This window comes from Canis lupus, chromosome 21 (genome assembly GCF_048164855.1).
Source record: "Canis lupus baileyi chromosome 21, mCanLup2.hap1, whole genome shotgun sequence".
In the NCBI taxonomy this organism is placed as follows: Eukaryota; Metazoa; Chordata; class Mammalia; order Carnivora; family Canidae; genus Canis; species Canis lupus.
The window spans coordinates 1,447,813-1,473,772 of record NC_132858.1 but is presented as its reverse complement, the minus strand read 5'-3'; the positions used below and the strand labels follow the sequence as shown (position 1 = coordinate 1,473,772).

General features: G+C 43.7%; 1 long non-coding RNA gene and 1 pseudogene across 2 annotated transcripts in view; both read left to right on the top strand.

Annotated features, from left to right (window-relative positions):
• The window catches only part of LOC140612266 (uncharacterized), a 42,668-nt gene extending 18,047 nt beyond the window's left edge, over positions 1-24,621 (top strand). Inside the window, exons 3-5 of one of the 2 annotated variants that reach the window (XR_012013550.1) lie at positions 11,754-11,937; positions 19,096-19,279; positions 19,900-24,621. This is a non-coding gene — a long non-coding RNA (uncharacterized lncRNA). The remainder of the gene's footprint in view (positions 1-11,753; positions 11,938-19,095; positions 19,280-19,899) is intronic. The other variant, XR_012013549.1, reaches the window with a different exon arrangement.
• On the top strand, positions 10,174-10,268 carry LOC140613687 (U6 spliceosomal RNA; annotated as a pseudogene).
• Positions 24,622-25,960: the final 1,339 nt, after the last annotated feature.

Below are 25,960 nucleotides of genomic sequence, written 5' to 3'. Positions count from 1 at the left end.
CCATCACTAGGGAGAAGATTTTGTTTTGTTTTCAGCCACAAAGCCTTCCTTATCTCATAAATCCCTAAAGATACAGAATGGGAAAGAAATTCCAAGATCACTTAGTCTACACATCTAGGTCACATGAATCACTTTCTAAGAATAGTATCACTTAAAAATCTCTACTGATAATTTTTTTTTTTTAAGTAAGCTCCATGCCCAGCATGGAGCCCAATGTAGGGCTTGAACTCACAACCCTGAGATCAAGACCTGAATTGAGATCAAGAGTCGGTGCCTTATCCAACTAGGCCACCCAGGCATCCCTCTACTGATAATTAAAAGTGAGTTGTGTAAACCTTGTCTCATTTACATCAGAGTCTCAATATCTCCAAAGAGCAGGACATGCCTCTTACTTCTGAAACCCTTAGAACCTGCTGCCTGCTCCCTGGCCCATAGTTAGGGATACATACATTTTTGTAAACTTGACAAATTCCTGGTTGTCAATTGGCATTTGAAGATTAACTCATTGGTCAATATCCAGCCTCCCCTAGTTCGGTGTTCCCAGGTGTTTTGAAAGCCTTGGCTCTGGGGAGTGACTGACTCCAGAATTTAGGGAGAGGTCAGTTGTATGGTGACCCTCTCTCTTCAAGCTGAGGCTGAATTTAGAGTCTGAATAGAAGGAGCACCTGGGTGGCTCAGTAGTTGAGCATCCGCCTTCGCCTGAGGTTGTGATCCTGGGGTCCTGCAGTCAAGTCCTGCATCAGACTCCCTGCAGGGAGCCTGCTTCTCCCTCTGCCTATGTCTCTGCCTCTGTGTGTGTGTCTCATGAATAAATAAATAAAAGCTTATAAAAAAAAAAGAGTCTGAATAAGACCCAGATGAAGGGATACAGAACCAAAAATACCACTGGGGGGTTCCTAGTCTGGTGATGCTAGTGAGCAAAGCATATTCTACAGGAGTGATATCTGTGATTTGAGGGGAAGGATGGCAGAAACAGTGGAGAATATTCGAGCAGTCTATATGAGTTTAGACAAATCCAGTCACCTAAATTCTCTGCATGTTGGTTTCCATATCACTTAACTGGGATAATAGCACCTATGTGCTTTCAAAGATGTAAAGTACCTGCAACTCTCCTACTGGAAGGACCCCAAATAGTTACAGTCACTTTACAGATCATTGGCAATATCCATTATAACTAATGATATAACATGAACCCCAGCAATTCTACTCTCAGACCTCAGAGCAGAGGTTCTCAGCCCTGATTGCCTGTTGGAACCACCTGGGGGAGCAGGTGTTTTTAAAATCCTGATGCCTAGGGGCACCTGGGTGGCTCAGTAGTTGGGCGTTGGCCTTCAGGCCTTCAGCTCAAGGCATGGTCCCAGGGTTCTAGGATCAAGTCCTGCATCGGGCTCCCTGCATGGAGCCTTCCTCTCCCTCTGCCTGTGTCTCTGCCTCTCTTTCTCTGTGTCTCTCATGAATGGATAAATAAAATCTTTAAAAATAAATAAATAAATAAAGCAAAATCCTGATGCCTCAATACCACTCCTAAAGATGAAGACTTCATCAGTTTGGGATGAGGCCCAGAAACCGTTTTTGTTAAAAAGCTCCCAAGACTACTCTACTGTGTTCCCTGCTAGAAATTCACACATCCAAAGAGACATCCACATTGTACCAATTACATAAAGAAAACCAAAGGGAATGAAGCATCTAAATATAAAAAAAGCAAGTCTTTAAAATTATTTAAAAACAGAAAACTACCTGCTAACCTTGGGAGACAGAAGGATTTCAAAAGAGTCAAATGGATAAACCATAAACAAACAGATTGATACACTTGGCTTTGAAATGTAAAAGTCTTGTATTTGTAAAGGCACCATTCATGAAAAGATAAGCCACAAATTGAAAGAAATAATCTGCTAATCATATCACCAAAGGATTAGTGTTCAGAATATAAAAAGAATTCAAACGTGTTAATCAGGAAAAAATGAATGATTTACTTACCACGATTTCGTTATAAGGAGAATTGATAAATAAAATGAGCATAGTTACACAAGGAAGTTTTCAGTAGTAAAAACTGGATCAACTATATATTAACATATATACGTATATGTATGTTGAGACATGTGTATACATTGACATGAATAATTCTTTTTTTTTTTTTTTTTAAAGATTTTATTTATTTACTCATAGACACAGAGAGAGAGAGGCAGAGACACAGGCAGAGGGAGAAGCAGGCTCCATGCAGGGAGCCTGATGTGGGACTCGATCCCGGGTCTCCAGGATCACGCCCCAGGCTGCAGGCGGCGCCAAACCGGCGCCACCAGGGCTGCCCCGACATGAATAATTCTTAAACACAATATTGATCAATAACAGCAAGATCTTCAGAATGATACAATAAGATACCAATTTCTTGAAAAATTCAAAACACACAAATCAATACTATTTGTGTTTCTGGATACCTATACAAGTTGTACAAGTATAAATACACACGTGAATCTGCAAGTTATTATCCTGGGTTTCATTTTACCTCCAAGAAGAAAGGAAGATTGAATTGGGGCTACAAATGAATCTGTACTATTTTGAGTGTTCAGCAGATAACTGAGTATATCTGCTGAAAACTCAACACATGAATGTTGTATCATTATACTTTTTTGGTATGCTTCAAAATATAAAAATTATTGAAATATCAACTAGTTCTAGCATCTTTTGGGGACTAGTCCTCTAGAGCCACCGTAGACTCCTCTGTGTGAAACTTTGATCTGTGTATCCAGTTTTGGTGAGCTGTCACTTTAAAGAGAGAGCAAATGAACTTGGCAGAGAAACCAAGGCAGAAAGTCTTTAGTTCCTTCAAAGTAAATGTAGTTTAAAACTACATTAAGAAAATAAGAACCCATTATTTCCAGTGAGCTACTGAAAAGACATTTTTAAAGAAAAAGTACTGATTATCTTTCAAACGAGAGTTTATTAACTGGAAATTTCCCTAAGTACTTTCATCACCACGGAAAGAACAATAGGCTTCTTTGTCCTGTTGCCTTAATAGCAACACTCCCCCTGGGTCAGTTCGGTTTCCCGAGGTATGTACATGCAGGTGAATGATGGGAGGAAGGGGGAAAAAATGTCACCAGCTGCTGACATTTACTATAAATCCTTAGCACTGCATCTAACTGGTATGGTAAGAATGTAAACGCCAGCTACGAGCTGTTGTCAGGAAGGCACCAACAAAGAGCCTCCTCTGCGCGGACCAGAAGAATTGAAAGAAAAATTGCCATTGAGTACATATAATATCAGTTCAGGAATAAATTATGTTGATATCGTCAATCTGGATCAAAGAAATAAACTGGCAATATGTAAAATAATTGGTCAAGTAACTTCCTTATATGTGTCACTATGATATAGAGATATTAAGAGAATGTTGGTTTGCCATATAGCATAGAAATCCACTTGTACTGTAGTTTACTGAGCATTTTAAATTGCTGCTACATACTGTGTTTTTTAATACATAAGCGATATTCTTATTAGGCACTCCAACAATCAGCGTCTCTTTTCTCCTTTGTTTACAATTCAATCAGATCAGTTTTAGCTGGATTATATGCAAATATATACAGAATCACCTGTATAGGTAGCAGACACTGGGAAGTCATGTAGTAATATGACAAAATGACATTTAGGGATAGGATTAGACAAAGTGGCTATTGTTGATGTAATTATTTACTTTTTAATAGATTTTATTTATTCATGAGAGACACAGAGATATAGGCAGAGGGAGAAGGAGGCTCCCAGAGGGAAGCCGGATGTGGGACTCAATCCCATGACCCCAGGACTAAGCCCTGAGCCAAAGGCAGTCCCTCAACCGCTGAGCCACCCAGGCTCCCTGCAGTTTTAACCTCTTATATGCAATTAACCCTAAGTACCCATTCGGGGGCGCCAGAGGACAGCACAGGCAAGCTGAGCCCTGGTTGTCCTTGGGGAACTGACCAGTAGACTCGCCGGCTCCACGCTGGTTAATGAGTAATCAAACCACTAATGGGTTCTTGCCCCCTTGGGTGACTTGTGATGACAGTAGCACAAGTTGTCTTTACTGCCTTTGGCTTGATATAATAAAGGTTTGTGGAGCCCCTGAAATGCGATCTATTTTTCCATCTGAATGCTTAGAGCTTTGAGAACTGAGTCCTGGGTATAATGGTTCTCCCCTAGCCTGGAGTTATGGAAAACTAATCTGGTGGGTCTTTTATTCTTTCTAACACCTCCAGATCCTCATTAGCATGAAATGAGGCTGCTTGATAAACGTGCTTTTTTCTCAATTTGTCATATATTCAAAAAATAATTTGAAAGGGAAAAAAAAAGTGATGATCAAAGTTCTCAACCAATTATTATAAAAGCCCTTTATCTGATATGTCATTTGCAAATATCTTCTCCCATTCTGTAGGTTGTCTTTTAGTTTTATTGACTGTTTCTTTTGCTGTACAGAAGCTTTTTATCTGAAGTCCCAATAGTTCATTTTTGCTTTGGTTTCCCTTGCCTTCGTAGATGTATCTTGCAAGAAGTTGCTGCGGCCAAGTTCAAAAAGGGTGTTGCCTGTGTTCTCCTCTAGGATTTTGATGGAATCTTGTCTCACATTTAGATCTTTCATCCATTTTGACTTTATCTTTGTGTATGGTGTAAGAGAGTGGTCTAGTTTCATTCTTCTGCATGTGGGTGTCCAATTTTCCCAGCACCATTTATTGAAGAGACTGGCCTTTTTCCAGTGGATAGTCTTTCCTGCTTTGTCCAATATTAGTTGACCATAGTGCTGAGGGCCCATTTCTGGGTTCTCTATTCTGTTCCATTGATCTATGTGTCTGTTTTTGTGCCAGTTCCACACTGTCTTGATGACCACAGCTTTGTAGTGCAACCTGAAATCTGGCATGTGATTCCCCTGGCTCTGGTTTTCTTTTTCTTTTTCTTTTTCTTTTTTTTAATTTTAATTTTTTTTTATTTTATTTATTCATGATAGGCACACAGTGAGAGAGAGAGAGAGAGAGAGGCAGAGACACAGGCTCCATGCACCAGGAGCCCGACGTGGGACTCGATCCCGGGTTTCCGGGATCGCGCCCTGGGCCAAAGGCAGGCGCTAAACTGCTGCGCCACCCAGGGATCCCCTGGTTTTCTTTTTCAATATTCCCCTGGCTATTCGGGGTCTTTTCTGATAACAGACAAATCTTAAGGGATGATTTGTTCCAACTCTCTGAAGAAAGTCTATGGTATTTTGATAGGGATTGCACTGAATGTGTAAATTGCCCTGGGTACCATTGACATTTTCACAATATTAATTGTTCCAATCCATGAGCATTTGAATATTTTTCCATCTCTTTGTGTCTTCCTCCACTTTCCATCTCTTTGTGTCTTCCTCCACTTTCCTTCCACTTTCTTTCAGAAGTGTTCTATAACTTTTAGGGTATAGATCCTTTACTTCTTTGGTTGGGTTTAGTCCTACGTCTCATGCTTTTGGGTGCAATTGTAAATGGGATTGACTCCTTAATTTCTCTTTCCTCAGTCTCATTGTTAGTGTACAGAAATGCCACTGATTTCTGGACATTGATTTTGTATCCTGCCACACTGCCGAATTGCTGTATGAGTTCTAGCAATCTTGGGGTGGAGTCTTTTGGGTTTTCTATGTACAGTATCATGTCATTGGTGAAGAGGAAGAGTTTGACTTCTTCTTTGCCAATTTGAATGCCTTTTATTTCTTTTTGTTGTCTGATTGCTGAGGCTAGGACTTCCAGTACTATGTTGAATAGCAGTGGTGAGAGTGGACATCCCTGTCATTTCCTGATCTTTGGGAAAGGCTTCCAGTGTTTCCCCATTGAGAATGATATTTGCTGTGGGCTTTTCGTAGATGGCTTTTAAGATGCTGAGGAATGTTCCCTCTATCCCTCCACTCTGAAGAGTTTTGATGCTGTTATTTTGGATGCTGTTATTTCGTCAAATGCTTTCTCTGCATCTATTGAGAGAATCATATGGTTCTTGTTTTTTCTCTAGTATCCAAGATCTGTAAAGAACTTATTAAACTCAACAGCAAAGAAACAAACCATCTAATCATGAAATGGGCAAAAGACATGAACAGAAATCTCACAGAGGAAGACATAGACATGGCCAACAAGCACATGAGAAAATGCTCCACATCACTGGCCATAGGGGAAATACAAATCAAAACCACAATGAGATACCACCTCACCCCAGTGAGAATGGGGAAAATTAACAAGACAGGAAACAACAGATGTTGGAGAGGATGTAGAGAAAGGGGAACCCTCTTGCTCTGTTGGTGGGAATGTGAACTGGTGCAGCCACTCTGGAAAACTGTGTGGAGGTTCCTCAAAGAGTCAAAAATATATTTTTTAAATTTTTATTTATTTATGATAGTCACAGAGAGAGAGAGAGAGGCAGAGACACAGGCAGAGGGAGAAGCAGGCTCCATGCACCAGGAGCCCGATGTGGGATTCAATCCCGGGTCTCCAGGATCACGCCATGGGCCAAAGGCAGGCGCCAAACCGCTGTGCCACCCAGGGATCCCCTCAAAGAGTCAAAAATAGGCCTGCCCTACGACCCAGTAATTGCACTGCTGGGGATTTACCCCAAAGATACAGATGCAGTGAAACGCCGGGACACCTGCACCCGGATGTTTCTAGCAGCAATGGCCACAATAGCCAAACTATGGAAGGAGCCTCGGTGTCCATCGAAAGATGAATGGATAAAGAAGATGTGGTCTATATGTACACAATGGAATATTCCTCAGCCATTAGAAATGACAAATACCCACCATTTGCTTCGACGTGGATGGAACTGGAGGGTATTATGCTGAGTGAAGTAAGTCAATCGGAGAAGGACAAACATTATATAGTCTCATTCATTTGGGGAATATAAAAAATAGCGAAAGGGATCCCTGGGTGGCGCAGCGGTTTGGCGCCTGCCTTTGGCCCAGGGCGCGATCCTGGAGACCCAGGATCGAATCCCACATCGGGCTCCTGGTGCATGGAGCCTGCTTCTCCCTCTGCCTGTGTCTCTGCCTCTCTCCCTCTCTCTCTCTCTCTGTGACTATCATAAAAAAAAAAAAAATAGCGAAAGGGAACATATATATGTATTTATGTATGAAGTGTGTATGAACGTGTGTTCAATTAAGTTTGTCAAATTATATTCTTGGCTAAAGTCTGTTCCAGGCATAACGCTTATAGAAATCAAAACAATTAATTAAAAATTAGAATTGTTTTGATTATTGTTGGGCCAGGGACCAAGGTAGATGGGGAGGCACCAACAAAACCGCGGCTGACCCCCCACCTTGCTGCCCCCACCTCAGAGCTCTCCCATCACCCACACAGCCAGGACAGGTCATCAGGGGGAGACTGGGCCTATGCAGGAAACCTGAACCACACTTAACCCAGACCCCATTTAAGGGCATGGGCAGTTACTGCCCCAGGCCAATTTCCCCAGTAATAGGCCTAATACCTTTCACCCCTGCAGACACACAACCCCTTCCCCTCCCCCCTTAAAAGGCCGGCTTGCCCTCCCCTGCGCGCGATTTCCCGCTCCCTCACTCCCTCCCCGAGAGCGCGTCCCATGAAAAGCCTGTTTCGACCAACTTTTGCCTGGCCTCTCTATTTCATTTCACTACCGATCGGATCAAACCTGACAATTATTACATTAGAAGGGAAATGTTAAAACCCACAGTGGCTGGAGGTGTTTTGAAGGAGCATGCATGCACATCTGAAACACTACTCCCGGGCTTTTAGGGAACGAAGTTGATACAGTGTTTTTGAATGATTGTGTTGGGATTTCGGGATTTATTTTTATCCTCGGCATAGAGTTCAGTTATTTCAGAGGGACAGAAGCCCTGAGGTGGAGTAGTCATTCCTTATAAGGAAGGACTCCATCTGGCATGGGGATAATCTAATTTACTCAAAAGGTTTGGATGCCAGGTCCACGGGAAAGGAGCTTGGGGGATGTGCAGCTTCCAAATTGGGCCCCAGAGCAGTGTTTCAGTTGTGCGTGGACCTGGAGAGAAAGATTTTAGCAAGGAAACACTTTAACAATCCACAGAGACAACTGGGCTGTTGTTTTCAGGTGTTCTTATTGTATGATCTGTTATATGAGCAGAACATGTGCTTCCTGAGAACCTGGCTGTTTGGTATTTATTTATCAGGGGACAATCCTCAGACAAGTCTGAAACATCCCACCTCTCCAGTCCCATAGTTGGTCATTTCCCTTAGTGACCCTGAGTCACTAGCCACATTGAAAAATTTGTGATCCCCCAAACCAAACCATCATGTGCTCTTGTGTTGCTTCCTCCTTTGCTCAGCTGGTCAAATCCCACCAGCAATTCCTTGTGAGCTCTAGTATCATCTTCTGCATGATGGCTTCTCTGCCGCAGAGGGAGGGAGATGTCCTTCCACTGGGTGCTAACCGCCTCTCTTCATTCCTCTCACATGGATTGTGATTTGGGGTTATTGTCTGTTCTGTTGCTGGACTGGGCACTGCAGGCTGGGAGGGAGGGACTAGGCCGGGTTCATGGCTGTATCCTCATTCTGGTCCAGGCTCAATAAACGTTTGTGCAAGTGAAGAAAAAAAAAAAGAATATATTGCTTTGGGCCATACCTTCTCAATTTACATTTCATCTCATGAACTGTCAGGGTAGGAAGTGCAATTGGGTTTCATATCAGATTGGAACACAAATATGATACTGTGAGACTACCTCTGTAACTGTATTTAAAATTTTTTGTCTCAAGCGAATGTGTATGGAATTCTGTTGTTTGTAATCAAAAGTGCCTTTTGCTCCATCACATAAGACTTATTTCCCAGGGACGTCTGTGTGGCTCAGCGGTTGAGCATCTGCCTTTGGCTCAGGGAGTGATCCTGGAGTCCTGGGATCGGGTCCTACATCGGGCTCCCTGCATGGAGCCTGCTTCTCCCTCTGCCTTTGTCTCTGCCTCTTTCTCTGTGTCTCTCATGAATAAATAAATAAAATCTTAAAAGAAAAAAAAAAACAAATATTATAAAAGCGAATTAGGGGTGGATGAGTTGATGCCTGATGAAAATATGGGTCAGTGGTTTTGCAAACGCAGGAAAGACTTCTCTAAAAGAAAGATCTCCTGAGAGGGCTTGAGAAATCTCCCTGTGGGCATGCCAAGGGCTACAGCTTCTAATGTCCCCCCCTCTCCCGCTATTGTCTTTGTGGTTTACCTTTCTAATTATTGTGGGAGACCAGAGGATACACAATACATGAGGTCAATCTGAGTTCACTTCTCAAAGCAGAACTATCTTCTTTTTTGCACAAGTCTTTACCAGAACATGGAGGGTGTGCAGGATACACTGGCCCAACAAATGAATGACAGCCCTCAGGCCTGCTCTCGTGTGCAGTGGGAGCCTGGCCACACTCGCTTTTATAAGTGATTTGAAACACAGACCAAATCCTGAATTTCTGTAATCAGTGGCCATTACGAACATGGTATATATTCTGCTTCACTTGAAGGGCTTGAGCGAGTTTCCTCATCTGTAGAATAGAGCTGATATTCCCTACCCATTTTAGAGATGATGAAGGGTGGGGAGTGGATTGAAAACAGCCTATAACCCAGGAAGCATTAGGCTTTTTTGGTTTGGGGGATTTTCAGAGATACTTAAAATAGGTGTCCTTTTTATTTTACCAATCTTTTCTTCTGCTTAGGGAACAAAGGAGCAATACAACAGACAAAACCTGAGTGCCAGTAAGCTTGTAGACAGGCACAGTGCTGGGTTTATGGTAAAATACACAGAAGTTCCCAGTTTGGTGCAATTAAAAACACTCTTCTTATTTCTGCCTCAATTTATTTTTTGTGATTGCAAATAATGCTGCAATAAACATAGGGATACATATATCTTTGCAAACTAATGTTGTTTTATTTGCGTAAATACCCAATAGTGATCACTGGATCATGTGGTGGTTCTATTTTTAACTTTTTGAGGAACCTCCATACTGTCTTCCACAGGGGCTGCACCCTTTTGCATTCACACCAACAGCGCACAAGGGGTTCCTTTTTCTCCACATCCTTACCAACACTTGTTGGTCCTTGTGTTTTTTATTTTAGCCATTCTGACGGGTGTGAGATGATATCTTATTGTGGTTTTGATTTGCATTTTCCTGCTGATGAGTGATGCTGAGCACCTTTTCATGTGTCTATCGGCCATCTGGATGTCTTCTTTGGAAAAATGTCTGTTCAGTACACAGAAGATTAGCATGGCCCCTGTGCAAGGATGACGTGCAAATCTGTGAAGCACTCCTTATTTTTTGTTAGTTTAAAAACTAACAAAAAGGGGAGGGGGTAGGGGAGGCGGGAGGGGCAGGGGGAGAGAGAGAGAGAGAGAGAGAGAGGGAGAATCTTAAGCAGGCTCCATACCCACTGCAGAGCCCAACGCTTGATCTCAGGGCCCTGAGACCCTGACTTGAGCCAAAATCAAGAGTCAGAGGCTTCACCGACTGAAATTTAATATTTTTTTTTAAAAGAAGATGGGATCCCTGGGTGGCGCAGCGATTTGGCGCCTGCCTTTGGCCCAGGGTGTGATCCTGGAGGCCTGGGATCGAATCTCACGTCGGGCTCCCGGTGCATGGAGCCTGTTTCTCCCTCTGCCTGTGTCTCTGCCTCTCTCTCTCTGTGTGACTATCATAAATAAATAAAAATTAAAAAATAAATAAATAAAAGAAGAAAAAAAATCTATTCAAATCCTCTGCCTATTTTTTGTTTGGTTTATTTGTTTTTTGTTGTTGAGTTGTATAAGTTCTTTATATATTTTAAATATTGACCCCTTATCAGATATGTCATTTGCAAATATCTTCTCCTATTTCATAGGTCATCTTTTTGTTGTTGTTGTTGATGGTTTCCTTTGCTGTGCAGAAGGTTTTTATTTTGGTGTAGTCCAATAGTTCAATTTTCCTTTTGTTTCCCTTGCCTGAGGAGATACATCTAGATGAATGTTTCTATGGCTGATGTCAAAGAAATTACCACCTATGTTTTCTTCTAGGAACTTTATGGTTTCAGGTCTCCTATTTAGCTCTTTAATCTGTTTTGAGTTTCTTTTTGTGTGTGGTACTATGGTCCAGTTTCATTCTTTTGCAAGTAGTTGTCCCGTTTTCCCAACACCACTTGTTGAAGAGACTGTCATTTCCCCATTGTATATTCTTGCCTCTTTTGTCATAGATTAATTGACCTATAAATGTGGGTTTATTTCTGTGTTCTCAATTCTATTCCATTGATCTTACTTTTGTGCCAGTACCTTGCTGTTTTGATTATTATAGCTTTGTAGTATATCTTATAATCTGGGATGGTGGTATGTCCAGCTTTGTTCTTTCTCAAGGTTGCTTTGGCTATTAACGGTCATGTATGGTTTCATACAAATTTTAGAATTATTTGATCTACTTCTGTGGAAAATGTTTTTGAGAGGAATTGCATTAAATCTGTAGATTGTTTTGGGTAGTATGGACATTTTAACAATATTGGTTCTTCCAACTCATGAGCATGGACTACCTTTCCGTTTGTTTGTGTCATCTTCAATTCCTTCCATTAATGTTTTATAGTTTTTGGAGTACAGATATCTTACCTCCTTTGTTAAGTTTATTCCTATGTATCTTATTATTTTTGGTACAATTGTAAATGGGATTATTTTCTTAATTTCTTTTCCTGCTATCTCATTACTAGTATATAGATTTCTCCATATTAATTTCATGTCCTGTGATTCCACTGAATTCTTATTTCTTCCTATTTCTGCTCTTCTGATAGGGATTATGGCAAAATTGTTCCTCCACCCCTAATGATGTTTATGTCCCCATCTCTGGAACCTGGGTGTATATTGCCTTACATGGCAAAGGAGAATTAAGGCTGCATATGGAATTGAGGTTGTTCATCAGCTGACCTTAAAACAGAAAGATTGTCCCGAATTATCCAGCTGGCCCACAGTAATCATGTGAGTTATCAAATTTGGAAGAGGGAGGGCAGCCCGGGGCGGGGCTCAGCGGTTTAGTGCCACCTTTGGTCCAGGGCATGATCCTGGAGACCTGGGGTCGAGTCCCACATCGGGCTCCCTGCATGGAGCTGCTTCTCCCTCTGCCTGTGTCTCTGCTTCTCTCTCTCTATGTCTGTCATGAATAAATAAATAAATAAATAAATAAATAAATAAATAAATAAATAAATAAAATTTTTTTAAAAATTGGAAGAGGGAGGCAGAAGAGGAGGTCAGAGTTCCAGGACTCAATCCACCATTGTTGGCTTTGAACATCATGAACCAAGGGATGTAGGCAGCTTCTGGAAACTGGAAAAGACAAGGAAATAGATTATTTCCTGCAGTGTCCAGAAAGGAACACAGCCTTGGTGATACCCACATTTAGCCCAATGACACTTCTGACCTCCAGAACGGTGAGGTAATAATTTTTCACCACCAAGTATATGGAAATTCGTTACAGCAACCAAGGAAAACTGATACAGAAATTAAATCATGTAAGTTCCTTGGAGCAGTAGGATGGTAAAATTGGTTGACTTTCCCCTATGCCAGTCTCTTAACTAGTTTGCCAACTTACCTATATGATTGCTCCTCTCCAGGAGTATCTATAGGATACACACTAAGCTTCTTTCCAGAGGGTTATAAAAATGCACCCATTTAGAAAATAAGAGATCTGCACTGTCTTAATCCTGAGTTCAACTCTAGAGGAAATTGTTACTGCTTCACACGCATAACTCTATCGAACTCCATTCTGAGGATGGGAATGGGTGGGAGGGGTACAGTCTTTTACCACATTCCCAAGTGAGAGTTCTCCATAGGTGGTCTTTGCTTTTTTCTTCTTCTTCTTCTTTTTTAAAAATTTTTTTAATTTTAATTTTATTTTTTATTTATTTTTGATTGGAGTTCAATTTGCCAACATATAGCATAACACCCAGCGCTCATCCCATCAAGTGCCCCCCTCAGTGCCCGTCACCCAGTCACCCCCACCCCCCACCCACCTCCCTTTCTACCACCCCTTGTTCGTTTCCCAGAGTTAGGAGTCTCTCATGTTCTGTCTCCCTCTCTGATATTTCCTACTCATTTTTTCTCCTTTCGCCTTTATTCCCTTTCACTATTTTTTATATTCCCCAAATGAATGAGACCATATAATGTTTGTCCTTCTCCGATTGACTTATTTCACTCAGCATAATACCCTCCAGTTCCATCCACGTCAAAGCAAATGGTGGGTATTTGTCGTTTCTAATGGCTGAGGAATATTCCATTGTATACATAGACCACATCTTCTTGATCCATTCATCTTCCGATGGACACCGAGGCTCCTTCCACAGTTTGGCTATTGTGGACATTGCTGCTAGAAACATCGGGGTGCAGGTGTCCCGGCGTTTCACTGCATCTGTATCTTTGGGGTAAATCCCCAGCAGTGCAATTGCTGGGTCATAGGGCAGATCTATTTTTAACTCTTTGAGGATCCTCCACACAGTTTTCCAGAGTGGCTGCACCAGGTCACATTCCCACCAACAATGAAAGAGGGTTCCCCTTTCCCCACATCCTCTCCAACATTTGTGGTTTCCTGCCTTGTTAATCTTCCCCATTCTCACTGGTGTGAGGTGGTATCTCATTGTGGGTTTGATTTGTATTTCCCCTATGGCCAGTGATGTGGAGCATTTTCTCATGTGCATGTTGGCCATGTCTATGTCTTCCTCTGTGAGATTTCTGTTCATGTCATTTGCCCATTTCATGATTGGATTGCTTCTTTGTTGTTGAGTTTAATAAGTTCTTTATAGATCTTGGAAACTAGCCCTTTATCTGATACGTCTTTTGCAAATACGTATTTTGTAGGCTGTCTTTTTGTTTTGTTGACTGTTTCTTTTGCTGTACAAAAGCTTATCCTGATGAAGTCCCAATAGTTCATTTTTGCTTTGGTTTCCCTTGCCTTCATAGATCTTGCAAGAAGTTGCTGTGGCCAAGTTCAAAAAGGGTGTTGCCTCTGTTCTCCTCTAGGATTTTGATGGAATCTTGTCTCACATTTAGATCTTTCATCCATTTTGAGTTTATCTTTGTGTCTGGTGTAAGAGAGTGGTCTAGTTTCATTCTTCTGTACGTGGATGTCCAGTTTTCCCAGCACCATTTATTGAAGAGACTGTCTTTCTTCCAGTGGATAGTCTTTCCTCCTTTGTCGAATATTAGTTGACCATAGAGCTGAGGGTCCACTTCTGGATTCTCTATTCTGTTCCATTGATCTATGTGTCTGTTTTGTGCCAGTTCCACACTGTCTTGATGACCACAGCTTTGTAGTACAACCTGAAATCTGGCATTGTGATGCCCCCAGCTCTGGTTTTCTTTGCTTTTTTAATGATTAGAGACTTCTCTAAAGCCAGTCTTAGAAGCTAAGGTGACTTTGCAAACCAAACCCTTGGCTCCCCACTCCTCCCTCCCTCTCTGCAGGGCTCCACAGTCCTGTTTTCTCACCTCTATAGTTTCAGTGGGAGACACCTGCCTTCTTTGTCCTTCAGCCCACCTTTCTGTGACCGATTCCCCACTGTAGACAGGAGACAGCAGAACTTTGGGTTCATGTCAAAAAGACTTTCTGAGGGGGGCACTTGATGGGATGAGCACTGGGTATTATACTATATGTTGGTAAATCAAACTCCAATAAAAAATATTCAGAAACCAATGTCAAAAGGACTTTAACCAGTGCTCCGCTCAGACCCCTCCTGTGCACATGTGCCTGGGAGGCAGGAAGGATAGAGTCCTAGGGCTTAGGTCCTTATCCAAGTGAGGAGAAACTTACTACTCAGCACCATGCCCAGGAATGTTTCTCGGATTTGCTGAGGCAAAATCAAGAGAAAAATAAAACATAACATCACGTTCCTGGTGCCCAAGAGCCCACTGGAAATAATCAGAGGAAATATCAGAGATGGGTCTTTGTGTGCAGTAGAACCAGCTGCCAAGAAACTCTACTGCTCTCTGCTTTCCACAGAATCTGATGAGTACCTGGATTGTTCAGTCCACAAAATAAACCCAAGAAAATTCTGGAAGTTTAATGGTGATGGTTGCACAACATCGTGGATGTACTCAATGCCACTAACTGTACACTTAAAAATGGGCTAAGTGGTAACTTTTATGTTATGTGCATTTCACTACAATTAAGGGGGAAAAGACACTCAATAGCTTGCTTCTAAAACCAAAGATGCATTCTTCATTCCCTTCTTTCCTCACTCCATATGACCAATCTGTAGGAAGTCTGATCAACTGTACCTCTAGGAGGCTTCTGGAATATTCCCCTTCACCTCCACAACCATGCCCTCCACAACTACTGGTGCTCTGCTTCAACTGCCACAGTAGGAACCTCCTAACTTATAACCTGCCTCTTCCATAGACCTTTACCCTTTAGTGGCCCACTTCCCCCAGCAGCCAGATCCTAAGTTAGCTCATGGTGTTCCTCTGCTGGAAACCTGTGGGATTCCCCTCATTCTTAGAATAAAAACCAAGTGTCTTACCTGGACTCCAGGCCCCCGTGATCTGACTCAATCGCCTCCCCAGCCCCATCTCCTGCCACTTGCTTTCTTGCTCATTGGGTTTCAGCCACAGTAGCCATCTTTCTGCTCCTTGAATATGCTAAGCCCATGCGCACCTGTTTTCGCCATTTCTCTGCCAAGTCTTTGCATCCTGGCTCCTTCCAGGCACCCAGACTTCAGCTTCACATACCTCTATAAAAAGACTGTCCCCAGGGAACCCTGGGTGGCGCAGTGGTTTAGCCCAGGGCGCGATCCTGGAGACCCGGGATCGAATCCCACGCCGGGCTCCCGGTGCATGGAGCCTGCTTCTCCCTCTGCCTGTGTCTCTGCCTCTCTCTCTCTCTCTCTCTCTCTGTGTGACTATCATAAAAAAAAAAAAAAAAGACTGTCCCCTCTGACTCTAGAGTAGCCACCCTCTCACTCCATCACATGTCCTTGTTACATTCTCCATAAAGCCCTCACCATTCCCTAACATTTCTTGTTTATTTGTCTAATAAAATATGGCCCATCTCCTCCCCCTAGAATGGAAGGTCTGTGATAAGCAGGAACCTGGACTTCTGTGTCCCCAGCACCTAGAACGGTGTCTGGCATCTAGGTACACAACAAATATGACAAAGTGAAGTATTAAAGTCCCTTTTCCACACACTGGGAGTATTGCCAGCAGTGGCTTGACTGGTGGAGCCCAAAGAGATATATCCATGCATTTGGAAAAACAGTCTCTGCAGATATAATTAAGTTAAGGTTCTTATGGTAAGATCATCCAGGATTACCCAGGTGGGCTCTATATCCAACAAGTGTCCCCAGCAGAGATGGCCATGTGAAGACAGGGGCAGAGATTGGAGGGATGTTGACACAATCCAAGGAACATCCGAAGCCACTAGAATCTGGAAGAAGCAAACAAAGATCCTCTGCCTTAGAGCCTTATCAGGGAGTATGGCCTGGCCAGCACCTTGACTCCATACTTTTGGCCTCCAGAACTGTGAGACAATGCACTTCTGTGTTTTTGAGCCATCCAGTTTGTGGTAATTTGCTACGGCAGCCTAGGACACGAATATACTCCCCAAATTTACTTTTTAAAAAAATTCTTCTGGCATGCTGTATGTTCACATTGACACCAAATTACCTATACAAACCAGGTTGTAATTATCTTCCACGTCTGTCATATTCCACCACCTGTGGGCTGAAGGAAGGTGTTCCTGTCCCAGTCCTCAGTACCACCCACACAGGGTGCTGGGATCAGAGCAGGCACACAGCAGGTGGGTACTGATGCACTGTGGGGAGTATCCATGTGTCTACTGCCGAGGGAGGCGGCGGTTACAAAGCAATGGCTCAGGCGTGGGGATGGATCCAGGAAGCTTTGCTGTCTGCCAAAGCCCTGAGTTGATACAAGTTTGGGTATCATTTTGGCCTGTCCACACCTTTTCTACAATCCCTCAAACCCTGCCTTTAGCTCCTCTTACATGGTCCCCCCTGAGCCTCAATACAGTGAAAAGATTTTTTTTTAAGATTTTATTTATTTATTTATTTGAGAGACAGCAGAGCAAAAGAGAGGGAGGATGAGTGGCACACAGCAAGTCTGATGGGATTCACTGGGATCTTCCAAGGCCAAGGAGGACAGGTCAGCGGGAGAGACAACTGAGAGATCAAAATAGCCCACAAGACAGCAGGGGAAATAACAGGCCCAAGGCAAAAGCAAGGACCTTGGGGTTGGTTCATCAGTAAAAACTATGGCCCCCTGGACACCAAATGCAGAGGGAACCCCTGTACGCTCCCTGAGCATCTGGCAGCTGTGTTTGGGAACCGCAGACACATGTCTTTTCCTAAGGCCATACCTCTGTTTTTCTTTCCTTTTTGACTATGGGTTTTTCCACTTTATCTTCCCTGCCCAGGCCTCTCTGGGGAACTTGTGCTCCTTTGCAATGAGGTTTTCCCCGCTTTGCTGGAGAAAAGAGACAGTGTACATGTCCCATGAGGAACACAGAAGGCAGCCTCTACCCCCTCCTCCTCCAGGGCCCTTCTGAGGGATGGGGGCAGGGAGGGGTGACTTCCCTACCCTGGGCCAGTAGGGGGCCCAGTGACAGCAGTTGGGAAGGAGGCACTGGGAGGTCTATTTTCCGTTTCTCTTGCTCTTTTTTCCCTTCCATTTTTCCCCCAAATGAAGAAAAGAGCAAAAATTAATGTGAAGCAGAAGCAAAAATAAAGAGAGGAAAAGAGCAGATGGAGATGGGATGGTGACCCCCACTGAGGTAAAAACGGGAGGCTTGGGGTGCCTGGGGGTCTCAGTCGGTGGAGCATCTGCCTTGGGCTCAGGTCATGATCCCAAGGTCCCGGAATCGAGTCCCACATCAGGCTCCTCACAGGGAGCCTACTTGTCCCTCTGCCTCTGTCTGTGTCTCTCACAAATAAATAAATAAAATCTTTTAAAGAAAACAAAAACAGAAAGAGGCCACAGAGTCAAATGGACTTGAAAGAAGAGAGGCTTCCACCTACTCCAGAAAATCTATTTGAGAAGTAAGGCAGGGACATCTGTGATGGGGGGTACACACACACACACACACACGTACATACACACATTTGCACATGTGTCAGAGTGTACACAGGCACACACATGGGCTGCTTGGAACGAGTCTGTCTGGGCCTTGCTTGTCCTAGAAAAGTTCTGAAGGGATCACAATTATGGCAAAGGCAGGATGGGAGGACAGACACCAGCAGGGCTGGCAGCCCTGGCACTAGTCCTGGGTAAATTTTTAAAAATAATTTCGTTGTCAAATAAAACACAAGTACACAAACAATCAAATGAATTTTAAAATAAAACAAATCACACAAACCACACAAAACAAACATACGGCTTCACAGATCAGTATAACGTGAAGACCCGTGTAACCGCTACCCGGGTCAACAGAGCTTTTCCAGCCAGTCAGTCCCCAAGTCCCTTCTATGTGTTCCCTCCCGACCACACCCTTACCCCAACAGCAGCCCCACCTCCTGACTTTTATAAGAATCACAGACTTGCGCTTTGTATAGTTTATTTATTTTTTCGCTTTTTATAGTTTATTACTCAGGTGTGCATCACTAGACACTGTAGTTTATTTAGTCTCGCGCATTTTTAATTAGATGTGTCCTTTCCATCTCATAAATTTCTGAATTTCCTGCTGGATCCTTCCCTTCCTTACAATTTCCCTGTGGCAGACCTGAAGAAGTTTCCCACAGTCTGGATGTTGCCCTTGGCTACCAGTAGGGGAATGATGGATGGAACCCCTGGCCTGAGTGTCATCCCAGCTCTGACACTAACTGGGAAGCCATCTGGTGTAGCCAGGGGACCTCTAGTGGAACAGTTAAGGGAATAGGTCACAGAGTCGGGGGAGCAGGTACCCATTTCTGGTTCTGGGACTTAAGATTCTCTGGGTCTGTTTCCTCATCATATAAAGAGTGTGCAATTCATATCCCAGAGTCGTCATAAGGATTCAACGAGAAAAACTCTTCTTGCTTCTCCTGAGACAGGAGTATCAGGATATATAGTATGCTGCTGTATTATTACCCTCATTCTTTTTTTTTTTTTTAAGTTAGTTAGTTAGTTAGTTTATTTATTTATTTACTTATTTAACAGAGAGCGCGAAAGTGCACAAGCAGGGAAGCAGCGGGCGGAGGGAGAAGCAGGGAGCCTGATGTAGGGCTCCATCCCAGGACCCCGGGATCATGACCGGAGCCGAAGGCAGACACTTCCCCAGCTGAGCCTCCCAGGCCCGGTGCTAACATCACTTTATGCAGACCAGCTCGCCTCTGAAGTTCAGGTCAGTCATCCGAAGAATCCGTGTTTTTTCGTTACACAGTTAAAAATACATGCCTTTAAAAATACATCCTAGTGAGTCGAAATCCGGGTCCGCTTTCCTTCTTCCTGCAAGGCTTCTCCTCTTTTCTGTTGGGTGTGGCATTTGAACACGTTCCAGACAAGTCAGTCATCTGAGCTGAGGTCGTCAGTTTGCTTGAAACACACCTGTGTCCGCCTTCGTCAGGGGGCAGCGTTCATTTCATACCTTGCCAAGAACACACTGAGTGAAATAACCATTAAACATGCCCTGACCTCCCGATGGGTCCGTTTTGAGGTTCAAACAAGATGATAATGGTCTTCAGTTCGCTTTGAAAGTGAAAGCACTGGCAAGGACAGGTGCTATTTTTCTGCCTTTCTTTCTTTCTTTTTTTATATTTATTTTTTTAATCGGAGTCCAGTTTGCCAACATATAGCATAACACCCAGTGCTCATCCCGTCCAGTGTCCCCCTCAGTGCCCGTCACCCAGTCACCCCCACCTCCCGCCCACCTCCCCTTCCACCACCCCTTGTTCGTTTCCCAGAGTTAGGGGTCTCTCATGTTCTGTCACCCTCACTGATATTCTCTGCCTTTCATTCTTACAGACTCAGAGCACAAGCAGTGGCTCCTCCTCACACCTTGCTGGTGGCTGTGCTGGGACCAGACCCTGGGTCCTGACCCCCAGCCCCGGTAAAGCGTGCCTGGCAGAGGTCTTAACCTTGTCCCACGTCTTGCAGCTCCTTCAGTTGAAAGCAGCTTCAACTATTGTCTAGAAAGAGGAGCCCCTGCCATCGCCATGGACATTCAGTGTGGAGGGAAGACCACTGGCTGGGAGGGGGAGATGGGGGGATGGGGGATGAGCTGGGCAAGGGCAGGAGGCACAGAGACAGTACAGACGCAGTGAGCATCTGGATTCTGAAGTAACCACAGAAGGGACCAATTTGAGAAATTTCATTTATCTTTTGTTAAATTTAACTTTCTGTTTGGAGACATCCAGACTCACACAGGAGAGAATAGTACAATGAACCTCCACATTCCCAGCACCACAGGCATCAGTCGTCATGTTTTGCATTTCACAGGTTGTAGCCTGTAGAGATGGAGAGAGTGAGATTAGTTAGAAGGTGAGGGAGAGGGGAGGGTGATGAGGGAAGAGGGTGTAAAAGGGAAAGAAGAATCTAGAGTGACCCTAGGCCTCTGGCCATGTTTGGTAGAAAACCTTATAAGGAGCCAAGCCAGTACAGAGGAACTCGGATGAGCTGGGAGAGCAGAGTCAGTGCTGTTTGCACCCCTACTTCTCAATTCCTTACACTAATATTTACTAAATGAATAGGCAAAGGATTCTGGATACTGAGGTCCAGCAGGGGTGAGTGCTAAGCAAGAGAGAGCTGATGGGTCATCTGTTTTGTTTTCCCTCTGGTCCTCATACGTTGCTTTTGCCTCCTGAGGATTTCTGAAAATGAAAAATAGCTACCTTGCCTTTTTCCCAGAAAGAGAAAGGTTTCACTTATGAACTGAAGGATGCTAGAGAATGTTCCAGAAAAAGACCGGGTGGTGTAACATGGCTGATGGTCCCATCTTACTACAAGCTGCCCAGGCTATGCTCCAGGGGCCTCTCTGCTGGGCACAAGAATTCAGCTCTACCTGGCAACCCCCTACCCTCTCTGCCATGTGTCTGGGAACACACCTAGAGCACGTGATGCAGGAAAGGAGAGGTACCCACGGTAGACCACTGCTGACCTACAGAGGGACTGGGACTGATGCAGGCCCCTCCTCATATTCTGGACATTCATGCTCACATTCAGTTTATGTCAGGATGACACTGACTGTTCTCAGACATGGAGAGCTTCCTGCTTCTCCTCCACTATGTATAACCAGAGATGTTATCACCCCAGTTGGCCAATCATAATTCCAAAGTGACTTTTCCTTATCACAATTTATGCAATTACAGGCAACACCAAGGGTGCTCTTTGAGTCTGGTTTTATTACTTCTCCAGGTGTAAATAACTCCAACACACAGGCCTGAGTCATTTAAGGGCGCCCTCTGACCAGCTCTACGCTACTGCTTTCTCCCCTTTGCCTTCTAGCCAAAAAGCAAAACTATAAATTGCTCCTTCTGTTAGACTTCTACCAGCTGACAGTCTTCAAAGAAGCCTCTCTTGCTACAGTAATTTTTCTCATTAATTTGAACTCAAAGTATGCACGTGCTATTTTGACAAACCTGTTGCACTATATTTGCAACCATCACCATGTTGTCGTTTGACACGTCAGTGTCGTGTCATGTTACTGACTAGACTCAGAGTTCCTTGAAGACTTGCTTCTTTGCCTCCCATACAGAGACAGATGTCTAGAGTTTACGGATTCATTCGGAGGTGTTTCTTCTGAGTCTTTCTTTAGGCAGCTTCCTGCCCCAAATATAGAGATTAGAAGCCTTAAGGCAGCGGACATGTCTCAGCACCACCTGGGACCTTCTGACTTGTCTTCATCATCTCTGACACCTGTGGAGACCTTGAGAGTGACCCAGAGGGCACATGTTGCCTTGGGTAAATGTGGCCTTAGGGCGAACCCGTTTCTGAGAGTTGCATTTTGGTTACTAAGACTTTTAATATTTCTTATCATCAAGGGCAGGAATTTGAAGTTGAGAAAATTCTGTACAAACAGACTTTGTTAAAATAGTTCTCTTCCCTGAGCCTCTCCTATGCTTTAGTGACTTTTCTACAATCACCTGTCTTTGTTCAATCTAGTACAAAAACATGTAGGTTTTGTCCCTTCTTTGGGTCTTCGTTTCCTTATCAGGGCTCCCATGTCACATAAAACCTTTATTAAATGTGCGTGTTAATCTGTTTTAAGTCAATGTAATCCACAGGGATAACCAAAAACTCTAGGTGGGTAGAGGTAGAATTTGCCTTCTCTGCACTAAGAAAATGAAATTTAAAAAAATACACAAAAGGGGTACCTGTGTGGCTCAGTTAAGTGTCTGCCTTCAGCTCAGATCACAATCCCGGGGGCCTGGGATGGAGCCCTACGTCAGGCTGTGGGGAGCATGGTTATCCCTCTCCCTCTGCCACTTCCCTTGCTTGTGCTTGCTCACTCTCTCTCTCTGTCAAATAAATAAATAAAATCTTTTAAAAAATAAGACAAAATATAAATCCTGTTGTCATTATTAGACTCAACAATCAGAAAATTATTCTCTAGAGCCCCTGGCTGGCTCAGCTGGTGGAGCATGCAACTCTTGATCTCGCGGTTGTAAATTCAAGCCCTGAGTTGAGTGTAGAAATTATTTAAAAATAAAATCTTAAAAAAAGAAAGGAAGGGAGAAACAAAATAATTCTCTCAAATTGCTATGAAGCATTCTAGAAAATTTCTTCTAATTCCTGCACTTCTTGAACTGGTAACACGTGGATTAGTCTCTGTTCCTTAAATTTTGGGAAGCAATGGTCTAGCCCTTCTTGAAATAACTTGCCATGTTTTAATAAAACACAGTCTTTACTATTTTAAGTAATATAACAATTAGTTTATTTTTTTAAAAAAAGCATATTTATCCTTCCCCAGTGTTCTCCATTCCTCTGCCTGGAGCAGCCCCACCTCCTTCTTCCTCTCTTCCTCCCTTTGTCCTTACATTTTCTTTATCCAGAATCCCGATAGCCAACTAACTGGAGGGTTTGACCTTTTCTTATGAGTGAATTTACCCCCGTGTTGCAACTTCTCTGGAGCACAGGTGGGAACAGAGCCAAGAACTTACACTAAACAGGATCACATCTTGAAACAGGGGTGGGTAGGGACACCTGGGTGGCTCAGTGATTAAACATCTGTCTTTGGCTCAGGTCGTGAGCCCGGAGTCCTGGGACCTGGGACCGAGTCCCACATCGGGCTCCCTGCAGGGATCCTGCTTCTTCTTCTGCCTATGTCTCTGCCTCTCTGTGTCTCTCATGAATAAATAAATAAAATCTTTGGAAAAAAAGAAGGGGGAGTGCTATAACTGCTTGCCAACTGGCGGGAGGAGACGGAAGAGACATATCCGTTGTTAAGAGGCAGTAAGGTATGTTCCTAGCTTCTATTTTAGGGTGCCTCCACCTTCGTTCCCTCCAGCAAGGCGTGGGTGCCCATTATTCCGGAAGCCAAGCTCTGCCACCCCCTCAATATATACTTCCTCAATTCTTTCAAGAAGTCCACATACCCTGAGAGTTCCAGTTCTGGTTTGACCTCCTTACCCAACTGTCTCTTCCCTGGTGACCCAGCCTGCAGGCTCTGCCCAGGGCCCTGCTTCCTAATCACCAGTGTCAGGCTGATCTCCCAGGTGGTTACCAGATAATCTCTCGGTTCTATATTCTTGCCTTCACTGCCCACTTGATGGCCGCCTATGGTAGACAAAATTATAAAGATAAAACCCAAAGATAAGAGTTGTCTAAAATTCAGTGAGGAAACAAAGTTAGGGCATACATCTCATTTATTGTTCCATCTTATGGTGTGGAGGGATCTAGTGGGGTGAGGGTCAGCCAGGGAAGGATCCACAGCTGACAGGCACTAAACAATTCTCGCTGGGTTAGGGGAGAGGGATTGCAGAAATGGGGCATGGAGTGTGTGAGGGAAGAGAGCAGGATGACTCAGAGACCAGCTCAGGTCAAGGTGGCTGGAGCTATGGGTGCCCAAGTGGGAGAAACAGAGGATGATACTGGTGAAGGAGGCCAAGGCGTGGCTCAGGCAGCTTGACCTGAGCTCCTACCAGTCTCATGAGACCCCTCCCAGTAACCTCCTTTCTTGTCCTCCCCAAATCCACTGCCATGGTCAAAGTGATCCACTTAAAGCAGAGCTCAGCTGTGTCACCGCTCTGCTTCACCTCCACTGGTTTTCTATTACAGGTGGAAGTCCGTCCAAACCTCGCCTCCCTGCCCAATGCTACTCCCCGTTCTGGCCTGTTTGGTACCAATCACCCTGGCTCGTTCCGATAAGCGTCCAGCTCAATGGCAATGCCATCCCCATGAGAGCCACAGGAATGTCACTTTTTTCATGAAGCAGGTATCCACAGATTCATCAGCTTAAGAAGATGAAAGTCCCATTGTCCATGTGCTGATTTTGGGAGTGGGCATTACCTTGTGAGGCTAAAGATGCGGGAACCCCACAACCAGCCATTAACTGCTGCTGGAGAAACGGTTATGCATAAGCTCCAGGGAGTTCAAGCAAACAAAGGTCAGCAAGCTATATGGCCCATGAGCCAAATCCTGCTCCTAATCTCCTGTTTTTTGCACCCTGTGGGCTATTTTTACATTTTTAAAATAGTTTTTCCCTTTTGGTTCTACATTTTTTTATGTATTTTAAAATAAAGAAGAACATGCAACAGAGACCATTCATGACCACAAGGCCTGTGTTTACTATCTGTTCCTTTACAGAAAAATTTTGCCAACCCCTGATATACAGGAAGGCTCACACAGGATTTTGTGTAATAACATAATCTGGAAACATCAACAGTAGAATAAATAAATTATAGCTTGTTCCCATAACGAATATTACACAGTGATGGAAATTAACAAATGGTAGCTCCGTGTAGTAATTGGGATGATTATCATAAAGCATACTGAGCAAATAAAATGAGACAGAAAACATAAGCCAGGAGATTTCTCTCATATAAAGATCAAAGACAATCAAAAGCCAACTATCTAAATTAGAGATGCATATATGGATCTTAAGCTATGAGGAAAAAAAGAAAATTTTTTTTTTTTAATTGAAACTGTGATTACCTCAAGGGCTGAGGGAGAGGTGGTGACCAGGAAGAGGCACAGGAAGGTTTTTGTTCTTTTTTTTTTTAATATTTACTTATTTATTTATTTATTTATTTATTTATTTATTTATTTATTTATGATAGACAGAGAGAGAGAGAGAGAGGCAGAGACACAGGAGGAGGGAGAAGCAGGCTCCATGCACCGGGAGCCCGACGTGGGACTCGATCCCGGGACTCCAGGATTGCGCCCTGAGCCAAAGGCAGGCGCTAAACCACTGAACCACCCAGGGATTCCCCAGGAAGGTTTTTGAAGTGCCAAGCCATGTTTCACTTCACTGACCTTGGTGGCAGTTACATGGATTTTCTCTGCAAAACTAACCTTAATTTGTGTATCTGTATTTTATATATTCATCTTTACATAAAATTGTATTGGTTAGCTATTGCTATAATAATGCTGTGCAACAAACCAGCCCAACTTTCAGTGGCTTAAATCACAGTCTTTTTTTTTTTTTAAGATTTTATTTATTTATTCATGAGAGACACAGAGAGAGGCAGAGACACAGGCAGAGGCAGAAGCAGGCTCCATGCAGGGAGCCTGATGGAGGACTCGACCCTTAGACCCAGGATCACAACCTGAGCTGAAGGCAGATGTTCAACTGCTGAGCCACCCAGGCGTCCCAAAACTACAGTCCTTTATTCTCACAGCTCCTAGAGTTAGCAGGACCCAAGGCTCTAATTTATCTGTTCCTTACATTAGATTTTCATATTGGCCAGGGCAGCTTTGCTCCAGGTGTATTCATTTTTACCCTGACTCAGGAGGCAGCAGCTACCCAGAGGAAAATTCTCTCATGGCAATTGCCAGAGGCTCATCTAGGGCACAGTGTGACTCCTATTGACTGAAGGAAGTCATATGACCAAGCCCAAAATCATGGGCTGGGGGAATGTACTCTGCC